Source organism: Lissotriton helveticus, chromosome 1_1, assembly GCF_964261635.1.
Source record: "Lissotriton helveticus chromosome 1_1, aLisHel1.1, whole genome shotgun sequence".
In the NCBI taxonomy this organism is placed as follows: domain Eukaryota; kingdom Metazoa; phylum Chordata; class Amphibia; order Caudata; family Salamandridae; genus Lissotriton; species Lissotriton helveticus.
In genome coordinates, this window is record NC_136057.1 from 697,503,196 (window position 1) to 697,517,641 (window position 14,446).

The following is a 14,446-nucleotide window of genomic DNA, read 5'->3' on the forward strand; positions in this document are numbered from 1 at the left end:
CCACTTGGGACGATATGGTGAATATTTGCGAAAGCGGCATGTAACCCACTAGGGAGCGTGACAAGGCACTACAAAGACCAGAATTCCACGTGTTGTGGACACGCCCACTGAGGCGGGGACTTAATTAATCAGGTGCTTCAAAAAGACATGGCCGTTTCTGCACACCAAAAGCCCGCAGCCCATGATTAAGTGCAGCTTGGCACGAAACGCGTCGGGGGAGCAGGACAATTGCAGTGTGAGCAGCGATCCCTTTTGCATGCAGTACCTTCATTAAAGAGCATACAGATACAACCTTCCAGTAGTGGGCTCTTCCTTAGCAGGCACCTTGTGTGTACATTTTAAGCGGTTCCGCCTGGATCGCGGAAGGAGCTCTGCTGTGTTTACAGACCTACTGCGGGGTCAACCGGCTCTGTGGCGTTGGTACTGGAAGCTGTTAATTGGAGGAATAAGATGCTGGTGCTTGGGGAACGAGGCTCCACAACCCACTTGGGACGATATGGTGAATATTTGCGAAAGCGGCATGTAACCCACTAGGGAGCGTGACAAGGCACTACAAAGACCAGAATTCCACGTGTTGTGGACACGCCCACTGAGGCGGGGACTTAATTAATCAGGTGCTTCAAAAAGACATGGCCGTTTCTGCACACCAAAAGCCCGCAGCCCATGATTAAGTGCAGCTTGGCACGAAACGCGTCGGGGGAGCAGGACAATTGCAGTGTGAGCAGCGATCCCTTTTGCATGCAGTACCTTCATTAAAGAGCATACAGATACAACCTTCCAGTAGTGGGCTCTTCCTTAGCAGGCACCTTGTGTGTACATTTTAAGCGGTTCCGCCTGGATCGCGGAAGGAGCTCTGCTGTGTTTACAGACCTACTGCGGGGTCAACCGGCTCTGTGGCGTTGGTACTGGAAGCTGTTAATTGGAGGAATAAGATGCTGGTGCTTGGGGAACGAGGCTCCACAACCCACTTGGGACGATATGGTGAATATTTGCGAAAGCGGCATGTAACCCACTAGGGAGCGTGACAAGGCACTACAAAGACCAGAATTCCACGTGTTGTGGACACGCCCACTGAGGCGGGGACTTAATTAATCAGGTGCTTCAAAAAGACATGGCCGTTTCTGCACACCAAAAGCCCGCAGCCCATGATTAAGTGCAGCTTGGCACGAAACGCGTCGGGGGAGCAGGACAATTGCAGTGTGAGCAGCGATCCCTTTTGCATGCAGTACCTTCATTAAAGAGCATACAGATACAACCTTCCAGTAGTGGGCTCTTCCTTAGCAGGCACCTTGTGTGTACATATATATATATATATATATATATATATATATATATATATATATATATATATATATATATAAATAAATAAATATATATTATACATATGTATATATTTTATCCTGTGGAGACTGCCGCTTATGACCTCACATGTTACACATTTCTTGTCATGTCAGGTAACGTCATTGATAACATACATCACTGATGCCATCTGAAATTACATTTATGACAATACTGTGCATGGCTGGGGCGCGAGTTATAGTTATTTCAGTTAACTATAACTAGTGAATTTCATTGTTTTTTAGTTTAGAACATTACATTTCACCTAACTGTAAAGTCACTTTAATCTATGTTTTTCCAGTGAATTTCAGGGATTTTTTCTTTTAATGTAATTTAAGATCCTATTACCAGACCTAACTACAGCATCACTATAACAGCAGTGAATTATATATGAAGCTGTGTCCCCAGCTCACAATTTAGGTACTTTCATTTGCACAGGTAACCACAATGAGCCTTTTCAGATTATCTTTATAAGAACTACATACTTCTCAACCTATACATTTTGAACTGAAAGTTGGCTATATGTCAGTTCAGATCCTCCCACCCATGCCATCACCTGTCCTAAAAATGTATTCCGGCCTCTGACCACAAACTCATAAAACTTTTCATATGAATACAAGGCTGCCATTTTAAATATAAAAACTATCTTCAAAATTTGACATCCTAACCCAACAAAATATGTGCTTACTATCAAAGATAGCCTAAAGCGAGCTCTCATTGTCAAACACAGACCTACACAGAGTGAGCCCAGAGTTCTGATCCAAGTCCTTAAATGAAATCTCAAGACTGATGTAAGTTTACTGTTCCTCCTAGTGCCAAATTGGATGGTTTGCAGGCTGACTGTTCATGGTGGAATTTGGATATTTTTACTGCTTACCACAAAGAACAGCAGACACTCTATTTGGGCTTTTGAGGTGAAAGTTTTAGAGTGCATGTCTCTTTAACAGAACCCATTTCTTAGAAGAACAACCGGGTCCTACTACAGCACAAAACAGGAGCCTGGCCAACATAGAATTCCCCTGGCTTAATTCATTCTCCGGAGAGATATGACTTTCCTGCTGCTGCATTGAGTAATTCCCAACCGAGGCCTTTGTAAATTGTTTGTCTCCATTTTTATCTTTTTGGTTAAAAAGCTGCTTCGAGTTTGTGGCACTAGTCTCTTACTGACCACTAAGGATACAGGTGCCCAGGTCCTGCCATTGATGACTGCATCCCCTGATGGAACATCTCTCCTCTGTTTGGAGAGTGATGAATGTCCTGGGATAGAGGAAAATACATTGTATCTAAAAGTTAAACAGTGGAGTTGCTACAATTAGATATTTATCCTACCTGCTCCTATAAAACATCTTCACTGTGCATGGAGAGTGCCAAAGTCCCCCTCGAGAAGTGCCTTTGTGGCAGTGCAAATTGATGCCACAAACCACTTGAAACTGCATGTTTTGCTACTGGCCTTAACTGCAGTTGTGAGGCGCCCTGCTGCAATTTGAATTTATAAACTAGTGTCAGAGTCTTCAGGGCTTTTTCTTCAGACACCAATCAACATACCTTTGTGGAGCATTGCTTCTCTTAAGTGATAAAAATGAATACATTGCTGTTTCGCTTGTGGTCAGGTGCTTACTTGAAGCAGATTGTTATAAATAAGCTCATAAACCTTTTTGTTTGTGCTATAACCTGTCAGTGCTATGTCACATCTCTGTCATGTTTGTGGTATTCTACAGCCTTTCTAGCTGGCTCCCAAGAGTTAAACTGTTTTTTTAAGTCTGTGAATCAGAGTGTTATGCCCGAGCCACAGGCAGGGTCTATAGCAGTTTAGTCTGAGGCAGAAGGGGTATGAGACTATTACAACATTTAAACCACTGAGGTAGAATGTTCTAAATTAAAAAGGGAGAAACACAAATGGACAAGGCCTATACTACCCATTATTGGCCTTGGGGAACTCCATTGCCTCAGTGGATCTCTCAACCGTCCAGTGTTATGATGTTCATTAAATGCTTAACTTTCGATCCAACTTGATTAATGCTGTTTTAGTACTTTATGTATCTACGCTGTTGCTTTTGTTAGTTGATGCATGTAGTTCATGCATTTCCATGATAAAAGATTTGCTTGAGGCATATCTTCATAGAATCCAGTTTAACTTTTATGGCTTAACGTTTGACTTTGTGGTGGCTCAGTCGCAGCTCACCTAAAGACTGTAGCCTCTCTCCCTAAAGTTTAAAACAAATCTTTTATATCGTCAGTGATCTGGGGCATAATGGAGAGTAATGGAAATCCTCTTATTTAGTATCAACCATATCCAGCGCACCATCTACACCATGCTTGTGTATAAAACCGGCAGGGAATGAGCACTCAAGAAGAGAGCATCTGAGGCCTAGCCATCCAGGTCATATTGTAGTAGATGAATGTGTAATCCCTGATTGCCCTCAGGATTGGGTGTAACATATAGTCTATCTATGGTGCTCTGTTACTGTAGGAAAGCAGACTCAGTTCAAGGAAAAAGGGTTGAAGGAATTTACTAGTAAAACATAGGTTTCATTAAAGGGATAATACTCCCTAGTAGCACAACAAAGGGTTAACACCACCCTATAGTTCTCTACTTCCTTGACCCGTCCTCCGCATGAGTGCCCGTCCGGACACTCCCCAACGGAGGGCAAAATACTCAGCAATGGCCGAAAATGCCAATCGACTGTCGGGTCTTAAACCGTCCCCCGCATGAATGCCAGTCCTGGCACTCTCCAACGAGGGGTACAGGTATTCTGGTTGGCTTCACCAGGGGCTATGTGTCCAATGGGAGTCAGCCCATATGCCAGGTAACCTCTTTCAAACGAGTACGCTAGGCAGGGAGCTCAGTGTAGTCCCTAGCTCCCTCCAGTGTCCTGCCGTATAGTTCTGACGGCACGCTGAACACAAGGGTTCCCAGGTTCGTTACACCGAGAGAGCAGTTGAAGACACTCGCTCTCCCGTGGTCAAAGTCAGTATCAGGAGCGGATATAGTTCGGAGCGCTCTCCAACGCTCTAAATTAGCCTGTCGCCTGCGTGCCGCTGTCGGTGTCCTCTCACAGCGCAGGGAGGCTCTGATGGTCCTAGTCGTTCGCTGCGCATGTGTTAGACGCCGAACTCTAATCTTGTTGTTATCTGAGTAGGGGGTTGACCTTCCCTTCTCTAGTTTCAGAAAGCAAGCGCAGGAGAACGCCGTCTCTTACCTTGCTACGTAGCTTCAGCTTAGTGCCAGCAATAATCAACAGCTTCCGCGGGCGCCGCCATTCCTTAAGTACTACCCGTGTGAAGTGCGCATGAGCCGCGCATTGCCTCACGGGAGTTGTAGTCCTTTCCGGTGTCGCGAACCCGGAAATGTAGTTCGCTGCAGTCGCGCTGTGTGTTTTCCTGTCGTCGTCGTTCCTGCGCCCTCGGGAGAGGTATGACAGCACATCCCTCCTCACACGTCTCCCACCGACGGGCCAGGTTTCTCAGGATGCTTCTTGTGGAATGCCGCAAGCAACCGGGTCGCAGAGATGCCCGCTACCGGTTCCCACATCTGCTCCTCCGGACCGTACCCCTTCCATGCCACAAGATACCACAGCTTGCCTCTTTTCCACTTTGAATCACGGATACCCTCTATTTCGTAATCCCGGTTGTCCTCCATATGAACCACCACGGGAGCAGGGGGCCTAGAGGACACCGAGGGCTTCAAAAGGGATATGTGAAAGACTGGATGTATCCGCATGGATGTGGGCAAGGACAGTTTCATGTTCACAGGACTGATGCACTTCTCGATGCGAAACGGACCAATGTATTTAGGGTGAAACATGCTATGTTTCCTGAAGTGCAAGTTGCGAGAAGACACCCATACATAGTCTCCCGCTTTGTACAATGGACCCGGCCTCCTGTGTTTATCCGCTTGGGTTTTGTACCTGTCCTTGGCCTTGGCCAGACACTCTTGAGTACGCCCCACTAGTTCCTTCATAAGGGCCGCTCTCCTGTTGGACTCAGGCAAACTCCTGTCCCTTGTTGGATGAGCCAAAGGGAGAAACCTGGGATGATGACCATAGTTGCCGTAAAACGGTGACACCTTCGTGGAGCTATGCGTGGCGTTGTTGTACGCAATTTCGGCAAGCCACAGGTGTTCCACCCATTCTTCATTCCCCTGATCGATGTAACACCTGAGGTATTGCTTGAGTGTTTGGTTGAGCCTCTCGGTTTGGCCATCCGTCTGCGGATGGTAGAGGGTGGACAGAGCAGACTTGACGTGTAGGGAGGAGCACCAGGTTTTCCAGAACCGTGCCGTGAACTGGGACCCCCTGTCCGACACAATGACTTTGGGCAATCCGTGAATCCGTACCACCTCTTTCAGCAGCAAGTAGGCCAGTTTCCCGGCCGTTGGTACTTTCTTGCATGCTATGAAGTGACCCATCTTGGTGAGGTAGTCGACCACCACCAGAACCGTTGTCATCCCCTGATCCACCGGGAGCCCTACCACAAAGTCCAGAGAAATGCATTCCCATGGCCTATTAGGCGTCGGAAGAGGCTGTAGCAGGCCTTGGGGTTTTCTGTGATCAGCTTTCATGGAAGCGCATACCTCACATAAAGCAACCCATGCCTCCACGTCCCTGCGAAGACCTGGCCACCAGAAGTTCCTCAGGATGTATTCTCCCGTTTTCTCGGATCCCAGATGACCGGCGCTTGGCGATTCATGGCACCATTTGAACGCTTGTTTCCGCAGTTGTAAGTTAGGTAGCAGCATGCTATTCCCTTTCATAGGGATACCGTCCCGCATTTGCCACTCAGGGTGATGACGTAGCCATGTTTGCCACTCTAGAGTTCGAGCTCCTATCAGCACCCTTTTCAGGAAGGTAACGGGTTGGATTGCCCCGATTACCTGCTCGGGTTGGATGATGGAGGCCACCGGTGCAGGAAGGAGCGAAGACACCGAGGACTGTCGAGAGAGAGCGTCCGCTTTACGATTCTCCCCTCCGGGTCGATACGTGATGGCGAAATCGAACCCAGAAAAGAAGAGCATCCACCTCATCTGCCTGGGGGAGAGTTGCCTGGCCGCAGTCATGAACTGGAGGTTCCGGTGATCCGTAAAAACAGTGACCACATGTTTGGCCCCATCAGCAGATGTCCCCATTCCGAGAAGGCATCCTTGATCGCCAGTAGCTCCTTCTCTGCTATGTGGTAGTTGCGTTCAGCCTCGTTCAATTTCCTAGACATGAATGCCACAGGGTGTAATTCACCAGAGATCTGTTGCCGCTGAGACAAAATGGCTCCCAGAGCCACGTCTGATGCATCCGCCTCCACTATGAAAGGTAGATCCGTATTCGGGTGTGCCAACACCGGTGCTGTCCCGAAGGCCTTCTTTAACGCAGAAAAGGCCGTCTCAGCCTCGGGGGTCCATAGAAAGACATGCGCTTTCCTCAGCAAGTGGGTGATCGGGGCCACCAGTCCCGAAAAGCCATCGATGAAACGCCTATAAAAGTTGGCAAAGCCAATGAAGCTCTGTACTTCTTTGACATTCCTAGGCGTTGGCCAGTCGTTTATCGCTTTCACCTTTCGATCTGCCATCGTCTGACCCTCCGGGCTCAACATCACTCCCAAGAACTCCACTGTCGTGACGTGGAAGTCGCACTTGCTGAGTTTACAGAACAGCAGGTGTTCTCGCAGGACTTGTAGAACATTAGAAACATGCTGAACGTGTTCTGTTTCATTATCGGAATATACCAAAATATCGTCTATATATACCACAACTGACACGTCCAGCATGTCCCGAAGGACATCATTCAGAAAAAACTGAAAGGCCGCAGGGGCGTTGCACAAGCCATACGGCATTACTAGGTATTCATACAGCCCAAATCGTGTCTTGAATGCCGTTTTCCATTCATCCCCTGTTCTCATACGCACTAGGTGATAGGCCCCTTTCAAATCCAGCTTGGTGTATATTTTGGCCGTTTTCTCTTGCTCCAACAGAACATTGATAAGCGGCAAGGGATAACGGTTCTTTACCGTGATGGCGTTGAGGGCCCGAAAGTCCACACAAGCGCGAACTTCCCCATTGGCTTTGGGGATGAAGAACAGGGGAGAGGCGTCCGGTGATTTTGAAGGGCTTATGAACCCCAGTCGTAACATGGTATCGATGTATTCCCTCAGGTGAACGTTCTCTGGTTCAGATAGAGCGTACAGTCTCCCGCTCGGTACGGTTGCCCCCGGGACCAAGTCTATTTGGCAATCGTACATTCGATGCGGTGGGAGTTCTTCGGCTTGTGTGCTATTGAACACGTCGGCGAATGCCAGATAGGCGTCGGGTAATTCCACTCGTTTTTCTGCTGCTGTAGCAACAACATGCGGTATCGCGTGCTTTTCTACCTGAGCGGAAACAGACACCCCGCAATTGCGGACACAGTAACCAGACGTCATGCTTATACTATGGGATAGCCAGTCTATCGAAGGGTTGTGTTTCCGGAGCCATGGCAACCCCAATATTACTCCATATTGGGGGGCAGGTATGATATTGAAGTCAATGACTTCCGTATGTTCTTTCCCGTAGCGTGTTCGGATGCTCCCTGTATGCAGACTGATGGGTCCAGAGGCCAGACGCCTACCATCTACTGCAAATACGTCCTCCGACACTGTCTTCGGTAGAAGCTGTAGAGCGAGTTCTCTCGCCTTTTCTGCATCCATGAAGAGACCCGTGGCACCCGAGTCCACCATGGCTTCTACCGGCAACCACTCCCCTTTGACTTGTAGGTGAATGGTTATAAACATGTGTCTAGGTTTAGGCAGCGTTTTCAGATGTACGGAAGGGATTAAACAACGACTCCCGGAATCCCCTTCTTTCTTCCTGGAGCTCTTCAGTTTTCCGCAGGGTTGTCGATAGGCGCTGCTGTTGTTCTAGGGCCCTTGAAGCGACTAGTTTTCGGTTTCACCGGGCACTCCCTCACAAAGTGGCCTTTCTTGCCACAATACAAGCACAGGCCTTGCTTGCGGCGTGATTCCTTTTCTGTGGCCGTTAGGCTGGCCCTTATGGCCCCTACCTCCATGGGCTCGGTTCGTCCTGGAAGGGGGTTTTCGGTGGTTCCAGAAGACCCGTGTATCGGCAGGGTTTTCTCCTTTTTCTTATGATCCCCTCGGCGTTCACCTAATCTGTGGTCGAGTCGAAGGACCAAACTGATGAGTGCGTCACACGTGGCAGGTTGGGGGTCGATTTGGGCTACCACGTCCTTCAGCTCTTCACTCAAGCCTTGATGGAAGAGCGCAGCCCGCTTCTCATCTGGCCACTTAGTTTCCGACACCAGTCTACGAAAGGAGTTCATATATTGTACCAGCCCGCTATTGCCTTGGCGTAACTCAAGCAGCTCTCTGTCTGCTGTATACGAATCGGCTCTCCTATCGAACACCTTAATGAATTCCTCCTGGAATGTATCCCAGTCGTGAATGAGGGGATCATCTCTGCTCACTAGCGGCACTGCCCACTGTGCTGCGTTCCCGGCAAGATAAGAAATCAAAAAGGCGACTCTCGCCTGGTTCGTGGGGAACGACCTTGGCTTGCAGGAGAAATGTAGCGCTACTTGGGTAAGGAATACTTGCACCGTGCTTGGATCACCGCTGTATCTTTCGGGGGTAGCAAGCGGTATAGACACTGGCAACTCCACCACCACCGCAGCTGGCTGAGTTACCACAGGCGTACCAGCGTTGAACGGATTCCTTTGAATATGCTCCATTCTGGCCCGTATGTCCGCGGTCTCCAACCGTGAGGCCGCTAGCTCGTTCTGGACTGCCTGTAGGGCCGCCAATACATCGTCCATATCCGACATGTTCCTTCACCCAACCGGGAGGCTGATTAGATTGTTAAAAGGTTGATTATTTTGTAATCCCTGATTGCCCTCAGGATTGGGTGTAACATATAGTCTATCTATGGTGCTCCGTTACTGTAGGAAAGCAGACTCAGTTCAAGGAAAAAGGGTTGAAGGAATTTACTAGTAAAACATAGGTTTCATTAAAGGGATAATACTCCCTAGTAGCACAACAAAGGGTTAACACCACCCTATAGTTCTCTACTTCCTTGACCCGTCCTCCGCATGAGTGCCCGTCCGGACACTCCCCAACGGAGGGCAAAATACTCAGCAATGGCCGAAAATGCCAATCGACTGTCGGGTCTTAAACCGTCCCCCGCATGAATGCCAGTCCTGGCACTCTCCAACGAGGGGTACAGGTATTCTGGTTGGCTTCACCAGGGGCTATGTGTCCAATGGGAGTCAGCCCATATGCCAGGTAACCTCTTTCAAACGAGTACGCTAGGCAGGGAGCTCAGTGTAGTCCCTAGCTCCCTCCAGTGTCCTGCCGTATAGTTCTGACGGCACGCTGAACACAAGGGTTCCCAGGTTCGTTACACCGAGAGAGCAGTTGAAGACACTCGCTCTCCCGTGGTCAAAGTCAGTATCAGGAGCGGATATAGTTCGGAGCGCTCTCCAACGCTCTAAATTAGCCTGTCGCCTGCATGCCGCTGTCGGTGTCCTCTCACAGCGCAGGGAGGCTCTGATGGTCCTAGTCGTTCGCTGCGCGTGTGTTAGACGCCGAACTCTAATCTTGTTGTTATCTGAGTAGGGGGGTTGAGCTTCCCTTCTCTAGTTTCAGAAAGCAAGCGCAGGAGAACGCCGTCTCTTACCTTGCTACGTAGCTTCAGCTTAGTGCCAGCAATAATCAACAGCTTCCGCGGGCGCCGCCATTCCTTAAGTACTACCCATGTGAAGTGCGCATGAGCCGCGCATTGCCTCACGGGAGTTGTAGTCCTTTCCGGTGTCGCGAACCCGGAAATGTAGTTTGCTGCAGTTGCGCTGTGTGTTTTCCTGTCGTCGTCGTTCCTGCGCCCTCGGGAGAGGTATGACAGAATGTCAGAAATGGGGTCTCTAGTTGGCAGTGGTAGGTAACTTTGTCCAAATAGGGACCCTTGATTCTAGTCAGGGTAAGGGGGATACACACTTTAGATAACCCCTGCTCACCACCTTGGGAGCTAGACACGAGCAGACAGGCTTATCCCAAAGGCAATGTGTAAAGTATTTGTACTCAAAACACACAATAATACAGTGATAACACCACAAATGGACAACGCACCAGTTTAGAAAAATAAAGTATCTTTATCAAAACTCAACAAGACCATAAATACAAAAATCCAACATTCATGTAATAAGATTATGACTTTTAAAAGGTTTCAAACAACTTGGCCCCTAGAAAACTATGGCTGCATGATTTCTCTCAAAGTACCTGTAGTTGTGACAAAATTCACAAGGCCATACAGCCGCAGAGATGGGAAGCGTCAAAACACAAAGAGATGTGTCAGTTCCCTGTACGCAGGAGAAGTGATCGACAAATCCGGTCTGTAGGGGAAAGTGATGCGTTGATTCCTAGACAGTTCTGGTCCATGGGTGATGCGTCGGGAAAACTTGCCGCACAGGTACGATGCGTGGAAATCCGTGATGCAGCAATGATCAATGCAGGTGCGTTGAGTACCGCTGCAACATTTTCTTCAGCCATGATCCCTCAATGCTTCGGTTCTTGCAGCGGCGACAGTCGCAGCATCGGTTCAGCAGCGGTGATGCGTGGAGATTCTTCTCGCACAGCCGTGCTGCGTGAAAAAAACAGCTACAAGAAGAGCGATGCGTCAATTTTGTTGTAGTTGTGATGCTTTTCCAGCTCCCAACAGCAGGAAGAACTTCTAGAGGCCAAACACAGTCACAGGCACCTCCTGACAGGTCAGAACTCCCAGCAAAGAAGTTCAGGGGAGCTGGGGGTGAAGTCTTTGTGTCCCTGAGACTTCAGAACAGGAGGCAAGCTCTACTCAAGCCCTTGCAGATCTTCAATAGAGGGATATGAGAGGCAATATATATTCAGAGCAGATAGTAAAAAAGATAGTATGTACAGATTGAAAAAAACGTTGTTTGTATCCTCTGTTTCTTTAATTCAAAATGTGCTTGGTTTTCAAAGGTGAACAGCTAACGCGTTTCGCACAAACATGGGCTTCTTCAGGGCAAGGGTGAATTGTCGATATCTCGCCAAGAAAGCTGAAGTTCATCAGCGATGTGGGCACGTCCGTGTCGGGACGTGAAGAATGAAGTAATGGAGAGGCCATTGAGGGGACCACCTAGAAGTCCAAGGGGGTATCTTAGGTCAGTACCGCAATTGTAAAAGGCTGTGTCCAGGCACAGGGTATATTTCTGATGTGAAGACACCATGATGTTAAGTTGCTTATTGTAATTGTGGGGCTTCATAAAGTCTATTAATGCTTTCACTGCTGGGGGGTTTGCTCAGCTTTCTGACAAAGCTTTCAGAATGTCGGTACTAGGCTGTTCAAAGAGACAAAAGAGGTACAAGTGTTTGAACACCCATACAATCTATATGTTTTATTTTCAGGCACATTCAGGAATAACCCCACATAAATATCTCATTAAAGCCTGAAAACATATTGAGAAATATAGGAGTAGCTTCTTTTTTAACATAGTTGCTCAATATTTTGTTAGATTTCTTGATTCCTGGAATTCTAATCAAATAAATGTTGCCCTTGAGTCTCTGAGTATGACAATAGCAAATAACAAAAGCAAATATATGTGGGTTTTCCTACTAAATGTAATCTTCAGAATCATCTATGTAACATAAGCACTTAAAATTAGGAGCAACTAGCCAACCCCCTGGCAGTTCTCATTATCTTAAGCAGACAAACCTGGACATGCCTTCTGCATTGGCGTGGTCAGTCATAGGTCTTTGTTCCACTGTGAAGTTCATTCCCTGCAGGGCAATGCACCACCTCAACACTTTTGGGCCTAACTTGAAGTCCTGCCTTTGTCAGTATTGCTACTCTGTCAGGTTCATACCCAGCCACAAACTCAGTCCATAGGTAATCCTTGTCATCTGCGCACCCCACCAGAGATAGAGATAGCCTACCCACAGAGGCCTCCCAGTATGGGAATAGGACCATAATGACCAACTAGGCTATTTGGTTCATTGTGCTCCCTAGGTCAGTCTTCTGTCTCCAAGTGAGGGCCGGCTCTGCTAAAAAGGTAAACAACCAACTGAGGCCACTGACAGCTGTCAGTGTCTGCAACCAAGCCACTAGCAATCTGCTGACAGGTGGATGCTCCAATCTTGTACCTGGAGTAGACCTCACTTCTAGCTGTTGGGCTGCAAATATTTGCCTACTTGTTCTTGAGGTCACTTTGGCCCCTTAGGTTTTTCAGAGTGAAGGGATAAATTCTCAGGTTGTAGACACCCTCATCCATTCTCACTTCTGCCCACTCAGGGTCCATTTCCTTGACAGTCCAGGAATTCTAAGGTGGATGCACACGACCCCTCGAGGGTGGTATACACTCTCTTTAGTCTTGTAGGACTCTGTTTGACTCAGGTTCCCTGTTTCCTATTGATGTGATAGTTCCAGCAACCCCACCAGACCAGAAGTGGCCTCACCAATGCCAGTCTAAGGGTCTTTACCTGTTAGAACAGGTAACCCCTTGCTCTCTGGTCTTCATGCTGTGGATGGCATCCGCACCTTACACTTCCCCGGTCTCCTGTACTCTATGGTTAAAGACAGCATCCCCAGAAACCTGTTTTTGGGGTTGCCTGTGTGGCCAACACTCCCAGTTTTTTTCTTGCCTGTGGGATACAGTCTATGGGCGTGTGTAGGCTTCCAGTTGCCCTTCTAGGGCAAGTTCCCGCTTCCATTCAAAGGATACCAATGCGAAAGGGTGGGTAGTTTCCTCACCATGAACATGTCTGACCCTACAAACCTGCCTGGCAGATACTAGTCTTGGGAAATCCAGTCTTTCCCCCACCATTATCTGCCTGGCAAAGGTATTCCACATAGGAGTGACAGGAACCCCATTTTCTTTAACCCTGTGAAAGTTCTTAGATCTCTCTGGGATCACCAGCTCACTTTCTGTTTCCACGACCCTGCTAAGTGCTATTAGGGCATCTTCTGGGTAACCTTCCCTCAAAGCAACACTAGTGGGGTACATTTTTTTCAGGGCAAGTGTTGGAAATTAGTGGATGCCCAGAGAGTACAGAGAAATGTGAGGAAAATGCATGTTTTTTAGGAAAGTTTGTAGTTTGATTGGCATTGTGGGTAAGAAATGTTTGGGGGATCCATGCATGACTGGCTACACTGGACTCCCCTTACAGTCTAGTTTTTAGAAACGCCAGTTTGGTAGGTTTCCCTGGGCGGCAGCCAAGCCCAAGCCCAAAATACACAGCTAGCCACATTGCAAAAAATGTGGATCCTTTTGAGTGGAAAAATATGATCTCTCCATGTTTCCTTTGACGCCTTTCCTGTTTAGGGTGCTGTGCCAACCCATAAAGGTAGGGTACTGTTTTATCAATGCAAATGTGGTAGCTGGGACAAGGCTCAAATTCCACAGCTACCCACCTCGCAAGAAAAGGGTCCATTTCAATTGGTGAAATGGGACTTCTATGTCTTGTTTTGGAGTGTTTTGCGGCACTGGTGCTAGACTCAGCCACACTAGTGAGGTACTGTTTTTTATCGGGAGGCGTGTGAACGCTGCTTGGTATACATTTTGTGGATTCACTCAGCTACTGAAAGTTTCTTTCATGTTGTGTGAGGAAAATTAATGTTTTTAGCTGAAGTTTGAGGTTTACAAGGCCCTCTGGGTAAATGAAGTTATGTGATCCACACATCACACCACCCAGGATACCCCTGGGTGTCCAGTTTATATGAAGTGTCTAAGTTTGCTAGGTTACCCTTGGTGGCAGCTGAGCTAGGGTCCAAATTCCACAACTACACACATTGTAAAAAAAAAAAAGATTTTGCTGGGTGAAATGTGATGTGTCCAGGAACGTAACATTTGGTATCCTTTACCAGGGCACTGATTATCTTGATCAATGAGTAATATTGAATGATACTCAGGAGACCAAGTATTACAATGAGTACCCCGTTCCAGCCACGTGTAGCTGTTGAAATGGATGTTGTAGCACCTGTCCCACTGCAGGTAGCTATATGCGTGAAGGCAAGGCGCCCCAGAGGAGAAGTAGACACAGTCGAGACGCTGAGATGGGTGTGGGATGAACTTCGTGAAAAGGCAGGTGTTCCTCTGATGTATGCTCCCTCGCTGTCACT